Source organism: Megalopta genalis, chromosome 8 (genome assembly GCF_051020955.1).
Source record: "Megalopta genalis isolate 19385.01 chromosome 8, iyMegGena1_principal, whole genome shotgun sequence".
NCBI classification, from domain to species: Eukaryota; Metazoa; Arthropoda; class Insecta; order Hymenoptera; family Halictidae; genus Megalopta; species Megalopta genalis.
Window position 1 is genome coordinate 13,367,329 of NC_135020.1, and position 19,853 is coordinate 13,387,181.

The window sequence follows — 19,853 nt, forward strand, 5'->3', positions numbered from 1 at the left end:
GACCCAGTATCCACCCGACCATCAGCTGATCAATATACTTCCGCACACACGCCACGTCATACGCGCGCGACACGCATGTCACGCACCGTGCGAACCGTTACGCGTGCGAGACTCCGTGAACCCGTGAACGTGCACGAGCACGAGCACGAGCCGAGGAGGTGCACGCGGTTCCTGGCCGGTGCGGAACGCCGCCGTCGACGTCGCCGAGCGCACAGCCTCGCCGGGAAGTCGTCGGGGATACCCTTTCCTCGCCGCCAGGAAGGTGAACCACTGCCAGGAGGTACGTTCCGGAGGACATCGCGAGCCAACCCTTCGCGATTCCAGCCGCATTCGCGCCGCGACGTGGTGGCCGCCGGCGCTCCTCTTCGGGGCTGACTGACTCGTGGGACGGAAGCGACCGTGTCTCTCGGCTGGACGACGGACTCTTTTCTTCCGGCTGCCACGAGGTTCGCGGAACGATCTCGACGGATGATCCGTCGTCTTCCCACTGCGACGGCTCTACGCGAAGGCACTCGTGTAAGGCTTCTTCCCCCCTCGGGCTAGATTCGATCGAGAAGCAGACGGAAGATCGTTCGTGGATCCAGTGATAAAACCATGCTCCCCGAGCGAGCAGTCCGCTCGCGCGTGATCTGTTCGGCCGTTTTGTTCGGTTGGTTCGACGCCGGACGACCTGCCACGAGGTCCGGGGGTGACAACGTTCCATCGGAAGATTAATGCTCTCCGGTTAGGTAATTCGATAGAGAGAGAGATTTGTTTGCCGCGTGGCGTTAGGCGATCGAGACCGTTGAACCGCGTCGTCCGAGCGTTTTAATCCCGTTCTCTAATTGGTACCGTTCCGAAGTTCCGCGTCTTTCCGGCTGGCTCGTCGCGAACTGCCCCCGGGACACACCGTTCCTCGCGGTGATTCATCGTTCTCTTAGTCAGACTCTCTCTCTGCGGCTTCCCTACGGTTGGGTAATCGGAAGCACTTCCGATTCGGTCGGCCTCGCACACCATCCATCGTTTTTGCCATCATTTTGCCAGCACGAGAATTATACCGCTTGCGGGAGTCCTGTGTGTTCGAGGTGGTTCGTGGGGTATACCGGTTTAGGCGTGCGTATTTCGTACCGATTTCTGATCTTTTTCTTTTTTTTTTTTTGGATTAACCGTAGGGTGTTCTACATTTGGCTTTCGTATGTATATTTAGTTATATTAGGTTATTATTGCTTGTATTAAATTAACGTTGATTATATTAAATTATATACATTTAATTACATGTATCTACTTAAATATATTTACATGTAGTAAAAATAATGCCATACGTGCAAGCCACAGTATATTGAAGTAAGTCTCGTGAAAAAAAGTGTCTCCATGGCTGTGACGTGATTTCAGCTGTCACGTTAATCGGAAAAAAGCAGGGGAAAAAGTGTGTCCATTAGAAAGGACGTAGTTATGGCTGGGAACTAGGAAAGCGTCAAAATTTGTACCGACAAAAAGTGGCAGCAATTTAAAGTTACAGTTTCGACTTTCTAGCTTCCTTCTTTCGTGTCTTGGGCGTTAAAAAAGTTGCGAAATAAATATTTTGCAATTCTTCTAGTTGTTTCGTGCGTTAAAGATACGTCTGCTGGAAGATTCTCCCTGTAAATTTGAAGTCAATCGGCCAACTAGATCTTGAGATACTGTGTCAGCCAGTTGAAAAAAATAAGGTTTCGAAAAAAAACGTGTTTAAGGGCTGTAATTGTTAATAATATATTGAGTAATCAGTTTCAAACCTCAGAAACTTCGTTATCTTTTACAAATGACTTTGTACAGATATTTCCGACGGTTCTTTTTCGGAGGCTCTTTTTCAAAGGCTCTTTTTCGAAGGTTCTTTTTTGGTGGCTTTTTTTCGAAGGCTCTTTTTTGGAGGCTTCTTTCGAAGGCTCTTTTTCGAAGGCTATTTTTCGAAGGCTATTTTTCGAAGGCTATTTTTCGAAGGCTATTTTTCGAAGGCTATTTTTCGAAGGCTTTTTTTGGAGGCTTTTTTTCGGAGGCTTTTTTTCGGAGGCTCGTTTTCGAAGCCTCTTTTTCGAAGCCTCTTGTTCGAAGGCTTTTTTCGGAAATTCTTTTTCGTAGGTTTTTTTTCGAAGGTTCTTTTTTGTAGGCTCTTTATCGAAGACTCTTTTTCGAAGACTCTTTTTCGTAGGCACTTTTTGGAAGGAAATGAGGCAATGAAAAAGATCGATTTTTTTTTTCAAGTTCTACGCCGCGGAATACCCTTAACAGAATCGCTCCTTCTTTCGGTACGTAATTTCCGTCCCCGTTCAGGTTAATCATGCAAAGTCTAATGGACTCCGAGCATCCGCCTCGTTGAAACTCGATATACACTCCGTTCGAAATGTTGAGAAGTTTCAATTACGCGAAACATCGTCGACGTTAATTAGCAACCGTCGAAATTCCGATACGGACAGTCTCTCGCTGCGACTGTATAAACATTTTTTTTTTTGACCAAGTTCGGAGGATTTTCGTTGCCGGATGCGCAGGAATACTTAGAGGTGCGCGCGGGTGGGCCCGCTTAGCCGAAGACTCCGCGCCTCGGATTACACGTTAAATTAATACAAAACATTAACCGGGCTTCCTAACAATTTGGGCGCATTTCATTAACCTCGCCGCTCCTTATAACGACGGTCTCATCGCTCTGTTCCGTGATTGGTCGCAATGGAAGCCGAATACCGGTGTCTGGATTCTATTTCGGTCTTCCTAATTTTCAGTTCGTCAACTTCGAGTCCACGTTGCTTCTAAGCCCAGTTATCTTTAATAATTGATACTGTAGTTGCCAGACCGAAAAGTTACGCATTACAGATTTCATACTGATGTTAACTGCCAAAATTAACATCGTACCCTGTAACAACGAGTCAGATCCGTTAATGAAGATTTCACTCGTAATGTACTACATACGAATAATATTTATTTTTTAATAGTTGAAACATAATTCGATAGTACCGTTCTTAAAATTTAGGAATCGATTAATTAATCAATCATTTTTTCAATTCATTTGTAAAAGTTTATATTGTGGCAAAAATCGTGGCGAATCTAAATAAATTGGGTTTTGAAATTTCTATAAACCATACGTTATAGTTACTCTCAGATCATTTTAAGAAATGATTCATTAAATTCACTTGTAAATCTAGGAATCGATCAATTAATCAATCGTTTCTTAAATTCATTTGTAAAAGCTCACATTATGATCAAAATCGTGACAAATTTAAATAAATTTAACCTTGAAATTTCTATAAAACATACGTTATAGTTACTCTCAGATCATTGTAAGAAATGATTAATTAAATTCGCTTGTAAATCTAGGAATCGATCAATTAATCAATCGTTTCTTAAATTCATTTGTAAAAGCTCACATTATGATAAAAAAATCGTGACAAATCCAAGTAAATTCAGCCTTGAAATTTCTACAAAACATACGTTATAATCACTCTCAGATCATTTTAAGAAATGCTTGATCAAATTAATTAGTAAAAGCTCACATTACGATGAAAATCGCGACGAGTCTAAATCAATTCAAGCTTTAAATTTCTACAGAGCTTACATTACGATGAAAATCGTGGCGAGTCTAAATAAATTCGGTCTTGAAATTCTTAAGGCAAAGGATCTTCGTCATCGTATCGGCAACGTGAGAACAAAAGATGTGAAACCACTTTTTACCATAATGTGAAGGAGTTCCAGGAGTTCAGTGTCAAAAACGCAGAACTGTAAATCACCGTGGAATAAACCGTGACGCAAAGGGTTAACAAGATCACAAAGCCATTATCGAAGGAACGTAAGCTCGCAATTTTTCTGAGAAATGGAAATCGAATTATTTTAGCTCGATCTATAAACGTCGATGAGCGCGGTTCGTAAAATAATCGACGATCGTAGTTCAGGCTCGCGAAGTTCAAAATATCGTCCAAAGGGTTAACTTCGAGTGAACGTAAAGTTACGGGTTGACTTAAAAACCTAAGAGTTTTTAACAGAGACGAGCCAGAATATCTTCACGGCGTTGTTAATGCAAGATCCTCGGCGAGCGTATCGGAAATCCGTGTCACATTTATCCGCGATATTTTCGTCCGCGGGATCGCGAATTCGTGGTGGAAACGCTCGCAATATCTGCGGTCGCATCGTTCTCGAATCAATCTTCGCCGTTGAAAAATGTCGCGCGCGTCACCGTGTATCTCTGGCATCTTTGCTTTATGAATTTCGTGACTAGTAGCCGGCCAGAGAGTCGGCGGGCGAGCCCCGTTGCGGGCAAGTATTTTTCTTCTTCGATCGCGCGCGTCCGCACAGCACCCACCGCAAGCTAGATCGTTTTTCTAGCCGCTATCATCGGATACTGTCGGCAGTGTTCGGCTCGTTTACACGCGACCGCCGCGTAAACAAAATCGCTGTAAATATCTGTTCACCGAAAACTGCGGGAATATCGCTGGTGTGTGCTCCGGCGATCAACAATCAATAAAGCACAAGTAATTCATTTCGGCAACACGTTGCTCTCTCGTCGAACCAACGCGACCGCCCGTTAGACTCCGCGAAAAGTAATTCACGCGATGCAATCGAAACTGAAAAGTTTTCATCTGTTTCAGCGTTTAATCGCGCGGAATCCTAACCGAATTTTTGCGCGTTTCGTCGCATCGGCAGCCGCGGTGCTTTAATATTTTAATCCGAGCAGATAATCGCCTATAGCTGTGGCTCGATGAAACGACGCGAATTCATTTTTCGTGAAATTAATGAGTCGTAGCACCCGGCGTAAAACGCGGATTGTTATTTATTAATTTATTAATGCTTCTCGAATCGGATGGTTTATTTTTAGCCAATGCGGGGTTGTTACTTTTATGCGCGTTTGGTATATTATTTATTATCGTTATTATTAGCTTCTAAATTCTTATCGAACATTTTTAAAATATCGCACGCGATCGTTTACGAGAACGTAAATAATTTTTAATTGAGAATCGCGATGCAGAGATGCATGTGCGATTAAAATTTATTCAGCCAATGCAGGATTGTTACTTTTATGCGCGTTGGATATGTTATTTATTATCGTTATTATTAGCTTCTAAATTCTTATGGATCATTTTTTAAAAAAATCGTACGCGATCGTTTGCGAGAACGCAAATAATTTTTAATTGAGAATCGCAATGCAGGGATGCACGTGCGATTAAAATTTATTCAGCCAATGCAGGATTGATACTTTTATGCGCGTTTGGTATATTATTTATTACCGTTATTATTAGCTTCTAAATTCTTATGGATCATTTTTTTTTTAAATCGTACGCGATCGTTTGCGAGAACGCAAATAATTTTTAAACGAGAATCGCGATGCAGGGATGCATGTGCGATTAAAATTTATTCAGCCAATGCAGGATTGATACTTTTATGCGCGTTTGGTATATTATTTATTATCGTTATTATTAGCTTCTAAATTCTTATCGAACATTTTTAAAATATCGCACGCGATCGTTTGCGAGAACGCAAATAATTTTTAAACGAGAATCGCGATGCAGGGATGCACGTGCGATTAAAATTTATTCAGCCAATGCAGGATTGATACTTTTATGCGCGTTTGGTATATTATTTATTATCGTTATTATTAGCTTCTAAATTCTTATGGATCATTTTTTTAAAAAATCGTACGCGATCGTTTGCGAGAACGCAAATAATTTTTAAACGAGAATCGCGACGCAGGGATGCATGCGCGATTAAAATTTGACTATGTTGACGCCGGCTTTTGAATTACGCACGGCTCTTAAATACGTTCAGGCGATTTCTGGATTCGAGTGTCCACGGCATTTCCGCAACGAGTGGGCGAATGATAAACGAAAAGAGAGAAAGAAAGATCGAGAGAGAAAGAGAACGAGAGAGAGAGAGAGAGAAGGGGGAGGTATTTTCGGAGATCCTGTTGCAACATCCCAGCACTCGGCGGCGTACGATAAAGTTGAATGGGATTCAAATTTAATTCGGAAATTTCGAGAAGGGTTCATTTTGCCGTGATCAGTGCAAGCGTGTTTTTCGCTGATTGACAGCCTTCTCGTTTCGGCTCTTTTATGGAAGTTGGCTCAGCTCGGTCGGTTGCACGACGCGCGCGTTTAGCTCGATTTAGTCGCTCGAATTAGAACGACGCGGTGCGACGCTGGAATTCGTAATGAAAATCCAATGAACCGCTGGATTCATTAATCGCGGAATATATTTCGGTGGTTTCTATTTGAAAAGCTGATTACGATTTAACCTCCTGTCGGACTACAGATAAATCCAGTCGCTGCGAGCTGCTAGGAAAAAAATAGAAAATAGAATATTTGCTTTTAACTGCCAGAGTAGACTTTTAACTACCGGATCACTCGAAGTACACACACACACACACACACGTACACGTTGCTTTCTGATCTTTGCTTTCCATTTATTGAGGCGGCGAAGTTGCTTTTGTACGAGACTTGGGGCAAATCTAAGGGACAAGTTTAAAATTACGTTATTTGAAATATTATTTCAAATAAGACTTTCGAAGTAACGTTATTTGAAAGAACACTTTTGAAGTAACATTATTTGAAATAATACTTTTGAAGTAACATTATTTGAAATAACATTATTTGAAGTAACATTATTTGAAATAACATTATTTGAAGTAACATTATTTGAAATAACATTATTTGAAATAACATTATTTGAAATAACATTATTTGAAATAACATTATTTGAAGTAACATTATTTGAAGTAACATTATTTGAAGTAACATTATTTGAAGTAACATTATTTGAAATAACATTATTGGAAATAACATTATTGGAAATAACATTATTGGAAATAACATTATTGGAAATAACATTATTGGAAATAACATTATTGGAAATAACATTATTGGAAATAACATTATTGGAAATAACATTATTGGAAATAACATTATTGGAAATAACATTATTGGAAATAACATTATTGGAAATAACATTATTTGAAATAACATTATTTGAAATAACATTATTTGAAATAACATTATTTGAAATAACATTATTTGAAATAACATTATTTGAAGTAACATTATTTGAAGTAACATTATTTGAAGTAACATTATTTGAAATAACATTATTTGAAATAACATTATTGGAAATAACATTATTGGAAATAACATTATTGGAAATAACATTATTGGAAATAACATTATTGGAAATAACATTATTGGAAATAACATTATTGGAAATAACATTATTGGAAATAACATTATTGGAAATAACATTATTGGAAATAACATTATTTGAAATAACATTATTTGAAATAACATTATTTGAAATAACTTTATTTAAAATAACTTCGTTTGAAATAACACTTTTGGAGTAACATTATTGAAATATTTCATTTTGTACTTATTTGAGATAATTATTTGAAACAAACGTGAAAATCTTCTTAAAAGTTATGTTAGGAACTATAAACGAATCGGCAATGAATCTCGTTTATACTGATATTATCATTGAAATTTCTGGAAGATAAAGGTCCACCCTGATTATATTAACTGATTATTCGATGATAAAAAATATTTTTCGAAGAATATAAATATAACTTCTTGCATCTTTCGCACCGATGGGATGGTTATTTTCTTCCGCAATAATATTAGACAGACCGCGGCAAAAATTTCTTAAGAACGAATTTTTTTAGGAAAGAATTTTGCTCGAAGCGAAATCAAAAGATTTCTTAAATCGAAATCTTTTGATTGCATATTGTATTTCAAGGATTATATCTTTATAACGAGCGAGAGAATTCTACTCCGAACAAATCGATATAAAAGTTTATTCAAATGAAACAATCTTTTCGTTGCATTTCAATGATTACGACGAATTTACTCGAAAGAAAGAAAGAAAGAAAGAAAGAAAGAAATCATAGTGCAAGGGTTTAATCGAAACTCACGGAATAATAAAATCGGAATAAACGCAGTCTCGTCAGTCTGGTGCAAGCACCAGTCAAGCACGATCTTTGCCAGCTCCGCGGTTAACTCGACGCAATCGAGACAAAATCGTGCTTTCAATTACCCTTCCACGCGGCGTCCAGGATTCCGTGCTTTTCGTAAACGCGTCTCACGGAGCTGCGTCGCGAGAGACGCTTTGAAAACGAGCATCAGAATTCTCGGATGGTTCGGGAACCCGAATTCTGCTCGGTGAATAACTTCCGGCCGTGCCAGTCCTCAGCTTTTGATCTCGGCGAACGACTTTCCTCTGCGCGCGGCTCGCGGTGTGCATCGTCAATCCGCCGCCAGTTTTTCTTTGAATGGGAAGCCTCGTCACGCACTCGGTGGACCACCCCAAACGCTTCCCGCGCGGCGTTGGATCCAGAAACGTTATGCGGACCAAGATTATTCGCGGCTATACAGTGTGTCCCAAAATTATGGTATCTCCTGGAAATGAGGGGTTCTTGAGGTGATTTGAAGCAACTTTTTCCTTTAGAAAAATTCTCTCCGAGGCATCGTTAACGCGTTATTAACGAAAAACACTTACCAATGAGGAGCGAGCTCGCTTAGTGCTAGGCGGCCGAGGCAGTAAGCGCTGCGCGAGCTCGTCTCTGATTGGCTCGGCCGCCTAGCGCTAGGCGAGTCGCCTCTGATCGGCTCGGCCGCTTAGCGCTGCGCGAGCTCGTCTCTGATTGGCTCGGCCGCCTAGCGCTAGGCGAGTCGCCTCTGATCGGCTCGGCTGCCTAGCGCCGGGCGAGCTCTCGCCTCTCATTGGTCAATGTTTTTCGCTAATAACTCGCAAACGAAGCGGCGGAGAAAAATTTTGTAAAGGAAAAAGTTGCTTCGAATGACCTCAGGAATCTCCAATTTCCCGGACGTACCATAATTTTGGGACACCCTGTATATACGGCTCGCTCCCGACAGACCGCGTTCTCCGGACTCGTAAACTTCGGTTTATCGGCGGGCCTTTATTCGCTCGCATTATCGGCGTTATCGGGCTAATTACCGAGACTACGACGCTCCAGCGAACTGAATCGTTGTCGATTGTTCTGCGGTCTTCTTCACAGCATTCGAAAGCGGGGTACGATCGTCTTCAAGTGGCAAATTACGAGCCCTGGGAAATACGTATTGCAGTTCACGTTTTAAAATGAAATAACTTCTTTCGAACTGGTCTAATTGACTCGAATCTTTTTTCGTCTTTTTTTTTTAAGTGTTAAAGGAACTAGTTTACAGTACAATGACCGGTATATCCTTTTTTAAATTCTGCTATTACATAAAATGGCAACAGAAGATAAAGGACATTCTTAACAATTTTAACTTTTTTTATTTGAACCTGGAACGAAAATTTATATTTAAAATTATATGCATATTATATACAGTTCATCGAAATCGGTTGACGTTTGTTACGAGCTACGAGCAATTGAAAATCGTGAAAATCGCAGTTCATTCCGTGTCAGACGAATAGAATTATTCTGAAATATTTGTACATCGTTTTATATTCGACTGCGTTCGTTGTTCCCAATTTTGACTTGGAACTAGGTAAAATATCTCTGTGAATAGATATTTTAGTTCGGATCATGCACGCGAACATCTTTCAACATAAAATACTTTGTTTACTCGAAAGAGAACGTATTTTAAAAAATGATATATTGTAAAATATTCTTAAGATAATATTTCATTCGAACATGAGAGAAACGTTGCAGGGAACAGTTCGAAAACAACAGTAATAAAGACGGTTGTTTCCCCCTCTCTTCATTCAACATCGTCAAGCTTGAAACCTATTAGACACACTATCCAGCTTGGTCTGGCCGCGATCGGTCGAAAGCTCGAATGTTTTTAATCTCGGGCAGTCTGGCCGGCCAGACAGCGTCCAAAATGAAAACGGCGTTCGATACAGAAAAACGCGAAGGTCTTGGGAAGCTCGTTTATGTAATTGCGGGGGGCCACGGTTCGATCGGAAAGCGAGAGGCGAGCGTCGGGGGTGGAAAATGCATGTAGAGACCCCGGGAAACTGTAAGTAGGAGCCTCCGAGAGAGACGGAGAGAGTGAGAGAGATGAAGAGAGAGAGAGAGAGAAACGTAGAGAGAGAGAGGGAGAGACGATGAGAGAAACATACGAAGAGAAAAACAGATGAAGAGAGAGAGAGACGATGAGAGAAACAGACGAAGAGAGAGAGAGACGAAGAGAGAAACAGACGAAGAGGAAGAGAGAGACGATGAGAGAAACATACGAAGAGAAAAACAGACGATGAGAGAAACATACGAAGAGAAAAACAGATGAAGAGAGAGAGAGACGAAGAGAGAAACAGACGAAGAGGAAGAGAGAGACGAAGAGAAAAACAGATGAAGAGAGAGAGACGAAGAGAGAAACAGACGAAGAGGGAGAGAGAGACGAAGAGAGAAACATACGAAGAGGGAGAGAGAAACATATGAAGAGAGAGAGAGAGAGAGAGAGAGAGAGACGAAGAGGGAGACGAAGAGGGAGAGATGAATGGAGAGAGAGGAAGAGAGAGAGATGAATAGAGAGAGACGAAGAGAGAGATGAATAGAGAGATGAATATAGAGAGACGAAGGGAGAGGGACGAATAAAGAGAGGGAGACGAATAAAGAGAGGGAGACGAATAAAGAGAGAGAGACGAATAAAGAGAGAGATACGAATAGAGAAAGGGAAATGAATAAAGAGAGGGAGACGAATAGAGAGAGAGGAATAGAGAAAGAGGGAGAGAGCAATAGAGAGAGAAGAGAGACGAATAGAGAGAGAGAGAGAGAGAGAGAGAGAGAGGAGAAGAGAAGAGAGACGAAGAGAGAAATGAATAAAGAGAGAAGAGAGACGGAGAGAGAAATTAATAAAGAAAAAAGAGAGGCGAATAGAGAGAGAGACGAAGAGAGAGAGAAAGAGAGAGAGAGAGAAGCCCGCAACCGTGAAATTCTCTCGCCGCGTGGCGATTGCGGTGAAGTCGTTCATTGACTTCGCCCCCCCTCGGCACGAGGCCCCACGGCCCGCGGATGCATCCGGATTATTCGTTCACGTTGCAGCTCGCGGCCGAGTGCACTTACGTACACACATGTGTGTTTCCAGCCGCCCCCACCCGCCCCGCGGCCCCCTCCCCACCTCTCCGCCGTCTCTCTATCTCTGGTTCTCTCCCCCCGGCGATTCTCTCCTTCTCCGTTGCCCTTTCGTCTGGCTCTCCCTCCTCGCCGTGGCTCGTCCCGCGTACACGTGCCCCCCACCTCGTCCTCGCCCGTGCCTCTTCGCGACGAAGGAAGAGGTAGAAGAAGCCCGAGGAGGGTGGGGGGACACCGGAGCGTCGAAGAGCGGAGGAGTGTGCCCACTCGTTGGAAGAAGCAGGGCTCACCGCTTCGCGAACTTACTCGTGTTCCTGCGTCTAGTGTCGGTTCTTGCTCGCCGAGAACTCCATTCTACCGCGTCCCCTGCTCTCACCTGGATATCCTCGGCCAAGCAGGAATTCGCGCGTCACGACGCCAGGATAGCTCAAGGTACCCGCGCGCCCCCGGCCCTGACCTAGGCACAGTCTTCCCGCCGTGCTGCATCCTCCGCCGGTTCGAGAAATCGATCGCAACGACGGCCGGTGTTTCGATTTCGCGCGTTTTTTTTTTACGGAGAGCGCACCCCAGTGGTCCCAGTTGTGTCGGCCAGTCTCGACGCCGCCGTGCACGTGTCGAAGAAGCAGTGCAGTGTGCCGGTGTGTGAATTCGTCGACCAGGTGGCCCCGGGTGGTGCACCGGGCTCGGGTGATCGCGAGTCGACCGTGTTACCGGTAATTGCGTAATCGCGAGGAGATCGCCAGGAATGCAGGTGACTCGGCGATCTAGCGGCTAGAGGCCGGCCGACCGCGTGGGACTAGGCGCGCAAAGGCGGCCCGCGGCGCGGGTCGGTTGGCAAAGCGCGCGAAAATATTCAGCCGAGCGATAACGCGATAGCTAGCTGGCAGGCTGGAACGATAACCGAACCGACTGCGCGGCCAATCGACGACGCTCGCCGGCCGACCAACGGCGAAGCCTGTCGCCGCAATTAAATAAGCCGTCGCCTCGATGGACGATCGGCCCGGATTCCTGAGATTCCATCGGGAACGATCGCGCTGCGAGAACGCCGCCGACGACGCACCCTCTTGCAATTCATCGACGAGACCGCCACTTTCACTAGCGATCGGACGCGCTCGGTGCTACGTCCGAGATTCGATCGTTGTTGTTTCGGCGTAGGTCGTTCGAATTTGTTAGGAGAGTTGAAAAATGCTGAGGTGTTTCCTGGTGTCTCGTCTCGTCGACGCGGAAGACGAACACCGAGTTGTTTGCATTCGTCGCGTCGCTGATTCATTCACAATTCTTGGAGCTGATTCCACTGGACAGTGTCGGACGAAAATATAGGACACTTCGCGTGTCTCTATGTATCGTGTGTTTGAAGGAAAATGATGTATTAGGTTGGTGTATATGGAATGTCGGATTTTCTTTACGAACGTTCCTTGCGAATCGTTTATAGTCGTACCGTCCATCGCCAGAGTCACGTTTCAACGAAGAAGATTTTCTCAAAAGTGTTCCATTTTGTTATTTGCTTCGAATTTCGTAAGGATACGAATTCAACCGATATTCGTGTAATTTTTTTGTACGAGTATAAACTTGGTAACAATGCTGCGAAAGCTGCACGCGATGTAAACCAGGCGTTCGGGGGGAATACTGTTAACGATCGAAAAGTGCAGCGTTGCTTTGAAAATTTTCGGTCCGCTGATTTTTCCCTAGAAAATGAACCGCGCGGAAGACCCGAAACGTCTGTGAAAAATGATGCTCCGAAAGCATCGGTGCAAACGAATGCGACCGGAGTAATTCGCTACTCGTTCCTTCGAACTGGGGAGACAATTACAGCCGGAAAGTACTGCCGGTACATCGACGAGATGCGTGAAAAATTGAAAATTATACGCCCATCGCTTGTTAATCGGCGTGGCCCGATACTTCTCCGCGACGACGCTCGGCCGCACACGACGTACGAAACGATTGCGAAATGAAATGAATTAAAATATGAAATTTTGCAGCACCCGGCTTATTCGCCGGATCTTTCGCCAACCGACTTTCATTCTTTTAAACATTTAGAACGGTTTTTACGGGCTGAAAGATATGAAAATGAAAACAGTCTGAAAAATTCTATATGAGAGTTTATCGATTCTAAAGATCAGAATTTTTTTTTCTTTGAGACAGGCATCTGTGCATTGAAATCTCGTTGGGAAAAGTGTATCGAAGCGAATGGAGCATATTTTGATTAAATAAACAGCTTTTGGAATAAGATACGCAGTTTTATATATTCGCTTAAAAATCCGACATTTCGTACGCATCAACCTAATATTCTTTGTACCATATCCTATATATCTACAATATGTACGCATCCTATGTACAATATTTATGTACAATTTCTAGCCTGTGTATATACGAAACTTGAAGTTCGATCGGAACGTTACCATAAAAATTTAACACAAATGTTACAAGATAATGAACATAAAATGTTAAAATAAACCGAAGTTGTTTAGGCAAAAGTACAAGACGTCCGGTTTGTTTATCATCGTTGCAGCACGTGCCAGTAGTTATTCGACAGCGGGAAAACGTAGAAACGTTTCGCTGTCTTCTAGTAAGCACGATGCATCTATCTATTTAGGTCGTAGAAAATTTTCCAGTCGTCGCAAAGAATCGAACGAAAGCGTGGCGGATCGAATAACGTTGTCGAAGAATCGTGGCATCAACGCGAAATAGCTAATTTATATTAAACAGAAGTCGTTACGCTGTGGTGCTAAGAAAGTCAGAAAACAAGGAAAGAACTGGACGTCCTCGTGCCATAACAGAACGTGATAAGCGTGCAGTTTTACGAGTCGCATCGAACTTCAAGGGAACGGCAACGCAAATATGCAAAGCGTCTTATATTTTCGTCCGGCGCTGTAAATCACCGCTTGAATCGCGTTCGCTCGATGCTTGTTTCCAATGAAATTTTACAATAATAGGCTCTAAACAGCTCCGAGAACGGAACGAGATATTCGACTTGGATTATCTGTGAAAAGTTCGTGGCCCCTTTTATCTCGAATTAGCCTCGGTCTTCTTTCGCCGTGAAATCGTTTTATCATCGCGCGATTGTGCAACATTTTTCTTCGTTTCCTTGTGAATCTTCTCTCGAAGATTTCGCCGCAATTTCCTGTACCAAAAATACCGCCGGTACGTCGAGATATCTTTTCCTTTTGGAAAAGATTTATCGCGGTTAAAGGACGCGCGAACGCTATCGAACGATGTTATTATACTTTCTTCTCTGAAAATGTTCTCGAACGTTTTGCTTCAATTTTCTGTATCTAAAGTACACAGATTTGTCAAGGTATTATATATGCTTAAGATTTATTGCGGTAAACGGACGTATACAGGCCATTGTGCGACATTTTCATTCTTCCCGAACACTTTTTTCCCAAAGATTTTGCCTCGATCTTCCGTGTATCTCGAAAAACCCGGGTTTGTAAGATTTTTTTCAAATCTATTGCGATAAAAGGACGTGTGCGAAACATTTCTGAAAGATTGCTATTGCATTAAACGAACGTATACAGGCCATTACGCAACATTTTTATTCTTGCCGAACACTTTTCTCCCAACGATTTTGCTTCGATCTTCCGTGTCTCGAAATACACGAGTTCGTCACATCTTTTTTTCAAATTTATTGCGATAAAAGGACGTGTGCGAAACATTTCTGAAAGGTTGCTATTGCAGTAAACAGATGTATACAAGCCATTACGCGACATTTTTATTCTTCTCGAACACTTTTTTCCCAAAGATTTTGCTTCGATCTTCCGTGTCTCGAAATAAACGGATTCGTAACATTTCTTTCAAATTTATTGCGATAAAAGGACGTCCGCGGAAACATTTCTGAAAGGTTGCTATTGCAGTAAAGAGATGTATACGGACCATTACACAACATATTTATTCTCCTCGAACACTTTTTTCCCAAAGATTTTGCTCCAATCTCCCGTCTATCGCGAAGTCCACGATTTCGTCACATTTCCTTTCGCAAGCGTATTGCGATAAAAGGACGTGCGCGGAAACATTTCTGGAAGGTTGCTTACCGGAAGAAGTCTGTTTCTTCGAAAAGCACAATGCTGTCGTCCTGTACCTGTTAGGTATCGCGCGTCGATGGTTGCTTTGTCCAGCGTTCAGCCAGTTAACGAGTTAACTGTCGATAAAGAACTGTTTAGAGAGCCTTCGACATTGTTACGACTTCCGTTCATTTTGTTCCTTTTTCGAAAAGGGGAGACACAGTGTCCGAAAAGTTTGCGGAGTGAAGAAGAAGAAGTGTAGTTGTCGACGAACAAAGCAGGTCCGCGCGCGCGAGTGCGGCTTCGAAGGAAGAGGAGGACTAAACCGATGCTTGTTTTGTCTGTGCAGGGTTCTCTGCCGATCCATCCCGGAGGCTGCAGCGGCGGACACCATTATCGGTGAGTAACAGTTTCGAATTGTCGCGGCGGGAATGTAGCCGCGCTTCATTCCGCATGCGGAACACGCGGTCGAGGAATGCGCTCGGCGACGACACGCGAGGAATGCTCGGTCGTGTCCCCTCCGGCTCGTCTCGCGAATCGAAGTCTGTTCGATCCGGCTGAATTCTACGCCGGAATCCGGGATACTAGTCTCCTCGAAAACTGAACGATTTCATAAGATTCTGTACTCTCGCCCCGTTTTACAGCACCCTATGCCGCGCCCTTCGGCCGGGAAACTTCGGATATACGGTAATGTCTCTCTAATTGACGCTCGGATTGTCTCTCTTATTGACGCTCAGATGTATAGTTACGAATTATCAACAATTATAAAAACGAGCCGCAAGGCTCGAATAATCGTATTTTCTCTTCTCAAATTGTCCATTTTTCTGCAGAATTTGAGCGTCAGTTAGGGAGACATTACTGTACCTGGCAAAAACGTTCTCAATTTCCGAGCTCGCGTCGCTCCAAATGCGATCATTGCTCGCTTTTATCGATCGCTCTCATCTTTCGCTGACATTTTGCCGTTATTATTGTTACCGCAGAAATTGCGTAAACGTGGGTAAAATAGGATCATTTAAAATATTCAATGCAGATATATCAACGCCAAAGGTTCCTAGAATATCAGAGTCGTTTAATCGATGAAACGAAAAATAGGAAGTCAGAGTTTATCGGATATCATTTTAATTCTCTTGTTTCGTAGAAATCATAATAACGTTCAGTTTGTTTAATATGTTACAATAAAAATGAATTTCATAATCTGGTTAACGCGCCATTTATCGCGAGAGCCTATTCGCAGGCTTTTCAGTCACTGAACTAGGAGAAGCTCGATAATCTTGTCGTGAATAATTAATTAAAATAATTTCAAAAGTACCGCAGTAAATTCTCCCTAATTGACGCTTGGCTTGGAAAGAGAAATGAACGATATGGGAAGAGGAGATACGATTATTCGAGCCTTCTAGCTCGATTTTGTAGTCCTTGACAATCGGTAACTATAAAATCGAGTCCCAACGTTCGAATAATTCGTATCTCCTCTTCCCAAATTGTCCATTTTTGTGCAGAATCTGAGCGTCAATCGGGGAGAATTCACTGTAGTTATATTTAACTAAATTATTCGATGGATTATGAACGAAGAGGATCGCAGATTATTTTCAAGAAATTCTTAAAAAATTGTTCAAAGATCACTCTATATACAAGATGTCCCAAAAATGTCTCGCAATCCGAAAATGGAGAGTTCCTGAGGTCATTTGCAGTAACTTTTTCCTTAGCGAAAATGCGATCCGAGGCTTCGTTTACGAGTTATTAACGAAAAACGCTGACCAATGAGAAACGAGCTCGGCAGGCACGTGGCGACTGAACCAATCAGCGGAACCGAGCTTCGACCACTCGTTGACTCGGCCGCCTCGCGCCAGCTAATTCTCGCCTCTTATTGGTCAGCGTTTTTCGTTAATAATTCGTAAACAAAGCCGCGGATTGCATTTTCGCAAAGGAAAAAGTTACTTCAAATAACCTCAGGAACCCCGTTCCGAGACACCCTGTATAATCTCGCTCATAATCCATAATCAAAATCACAATTTATATCAAATAACCAGCTATAAAAATAACCAGTTCTTTTGAGAACATTATCTAAGACAAAATAATGATCCTCGACTGCAAGAAAATCATTATAAATCCGCACGCATGAACCGACGCGGCGCTCGACGCGTCAACAATCTCGACTGCTTTTAACATTCCCCGAAGATCGAGCCGATAATTTTGCCTGCCATGCTCACGGTATTACGAAGAGCTCCGCGAAACAACTGTTAGACGCAGCTGAAATACTTCGTTGCAACGGTCCGCTATCAATTTCGGTGCGCGCGCGTGCTGCACCGCTGTCGGAACTTAGAGGTTCGCCGCCTCGCCGCGGCGAGGAAAACCGACGGGGTAATTTTTGTAAAAGGACTTGTGCACACCCAGGAAGTTTTCGACGAAGCGGGAGCAAAGTTTCCTGGCGAACGGTCGCGCGTCTAAGCGTAGCAGAGAGTCGCGAGAAGGCGCGCGGGGAGAAGGCGGGGAGAGAGCCTTCGCCGCGAAATAAAACGAAATGCTGCGGAGGAAAGGAGCCAGGATATGCGGAGGACGAAGGAAGGCGAGAGAGTGGTCAGACTGGTGTAACAGGACGTTACTCCTTGGCTGGCAAGGGCAGGCCTTGTATTATTGCTCCGTCCTCCTTCGATATCCGCTCGCCGCGCGGCCGGCTTGCTGCTCTCCGGCTGTGTTCTCTAAGTCTCCTAAGCGTGGAATGCCACAGGGAGAGGAGACGGGTTAGCATACGGATAAAAGACCCTTCGCGGCGCGGCTGCCGGCTCGAGGGTTCTCCTAGCAGGGTCAAGGAACGCGAGCAATACCCTCGACTGTGTCTCGCGAACTTCACACCAGCCGATTCTACTACCGTTACCAACCATCTAACGTGATTTCACCTTAGAAAATCGAGACGCTCCTTCTTCAAGGACGACTTTTACGCGATGCACACTAGCTCTTGGACAGATGCATGCGGATACTTGAGAGTTTTAATGAATCAAGTGTGGTGTACGATATTAATTAACCGGTTAGCCCCGCGGTGTTATCGAACACCGACATCGCGATTCTTTTCTAATCTTATTTTTGCGACAATGTGAACACCTTCGCGGAGGATGGAAGCGTAGGATAAAATATTCGAAACATCTTGGAATTTTTAGAATTAGTTTTTGTTCTCGTGAAAATTACAGTTTAACTCGTAAATGCGCGACTTTTCTGTTTTCGATTTCTATTTATCGTTAACTTCACTGAAAAATGTGTGTATATGCGGGGAAAAATACAGAAAAACATTATATCTTTAGGAAAATAGCTTTTTTTATTACAAAATTATCGTATATAGCTAATCGACCATAAAACAAAATATTCTTCTAGATATATATATATTGCCAAACGGCAACACGATGCATTTAAGGGTTAAATAGCCAATGGTGACTACTTTTGTGTGACGAGTTTACTCGTCAAGCACGGCAAACTGGTTAATGTTATACCGCGTCTCATAATTATGAGATCAACCAAAATTTTTCATTTTCATATTATGAAAAGTTATATATTTATGTAGTCAACATAATTATATAATATATGTATATTTATGTAGTCAACATAATTATATAATATATATTTATGTAGTCAATCTAATGAGGAATTAAATTTCTTATTCAATTCAACGCGTCTCGACATTTTTTTTTTAAATTTTCCTCAGAGCTTAAATTGCTTAAATATTGCGCCACTCGTACATAGATTATAGAATGCTTAGGAACTAATTAAATAACAAGAACACGCCCCTATCGATAAATATAAGACATTAATTCGTACCTGTTACTTCATACTCTATATACAATGAATTTTTAGATCAATTGGTTTGACTTCGAACCCCTAAATTTTGCCTTCGTCGCGACACCTCCAAAATATAATAATAATTAGAATAAATTAGAATATAAATTCTTTAATTAATTAAAATATCTTGAAAACGATGCAAGAACGTCCTCGAATTCTCCCAATGCCTTCGCAGTCTTGTATTCGATCTGTTCACGTTTGTCAACGAACGCATAAAATCCGCGGTCTAGTTAATTATACTAATTACCATATCAATTACATCATCAATATCAACAGATGTATACAAAATTTCTTCCGAATTGTAATACGCCGATAATTGAATTTTCACCACGAGACAATCGCGAGTTTCCAGTTTGCCTGACATCGCGTTCGTCCCTCGGCTTTTCCGTGTCAAAATGGCGCCGCGGTTTGCAGCGATCTCGAAAGAGTCCGCTTTCGAAATTTCCGCCAGCTATTCTCGCGTAAGGAACGACTCTCACCGAAGGAAATTGTACCACCGCCGAGTGTTTCCCAACAGATTCCCGGGGAATGTCGGCCACCAAGGTTCGTCTCGCGATGAATGAATCGGCGCTCGTCGGCGGCGCGGGCCGCTAAATAAATTTTCTGCGGGCTCCCTCGTCGTTTCGCTTCCGGCTTGTTCGTTTCGTAGGATCTAATTTTAAGCCCGGCCGACCGGCTGAACGAACGAACGAACGAACGAACGAACGGACGAACGGACGGACGCTGACATGAAAGCTCGTTAGATGCTCGTCTTATGGAAATAATTGAACCGTCAGACGCAGAAAACACGTGGTCGCGGATCGATTCACCGGCTCGTTCGACGATCGGTCGGTCGGTCCGCTGACCGCCGAAATTGGCCGCGCCGCTGCAACCGCCGAATTTTGAGGGGATTTCCGCCGTTATCCTAAACCGCTGCACCGTTTCTAGGAATCCGCAATCCCTCGAGGAAACGTCGGCAATGTTCGAGCCATCTGCTGCTGCTGCTGCCGTCCGCCGTATCTGCTTTCCTTATTTCCCGATCCGTTTTCCAAATGTTC

At 43.1% G+C, this 19,853-nt stretch overlaps 1 protein-coding gene across 4 annotated transcripts in view; it reads left to right on the forward strand.

Annotated features, from left to right (window-relative positions):
- The window catches only part of HnRNP-K (Heterogeneous nuclear ribonucleoprotein K), a 301,352-nt gene that overhangs the window by 104,148 nt on the left and 177,351 nt on the right, over nucleotides 1-19,853 (forward strand). For 3 of the 4 annotated variants that reach the window (XM_033465311.2, XM_076524287.1, XM_033465312.2), the window contains exon 3: nucleotides 15,341-15,390. The gene's annotated coding sequence lies outside the window, so the exon portion shown is untranslated. Of the gene's footprint in view, nucleotides 1-10,671; nucleotides 11,423-15,340; nucleotides 15,391-19,853 lie in introns of those variants that run through there. The other variant, XM_033465313.2, reaches the window with a different exon arrangement.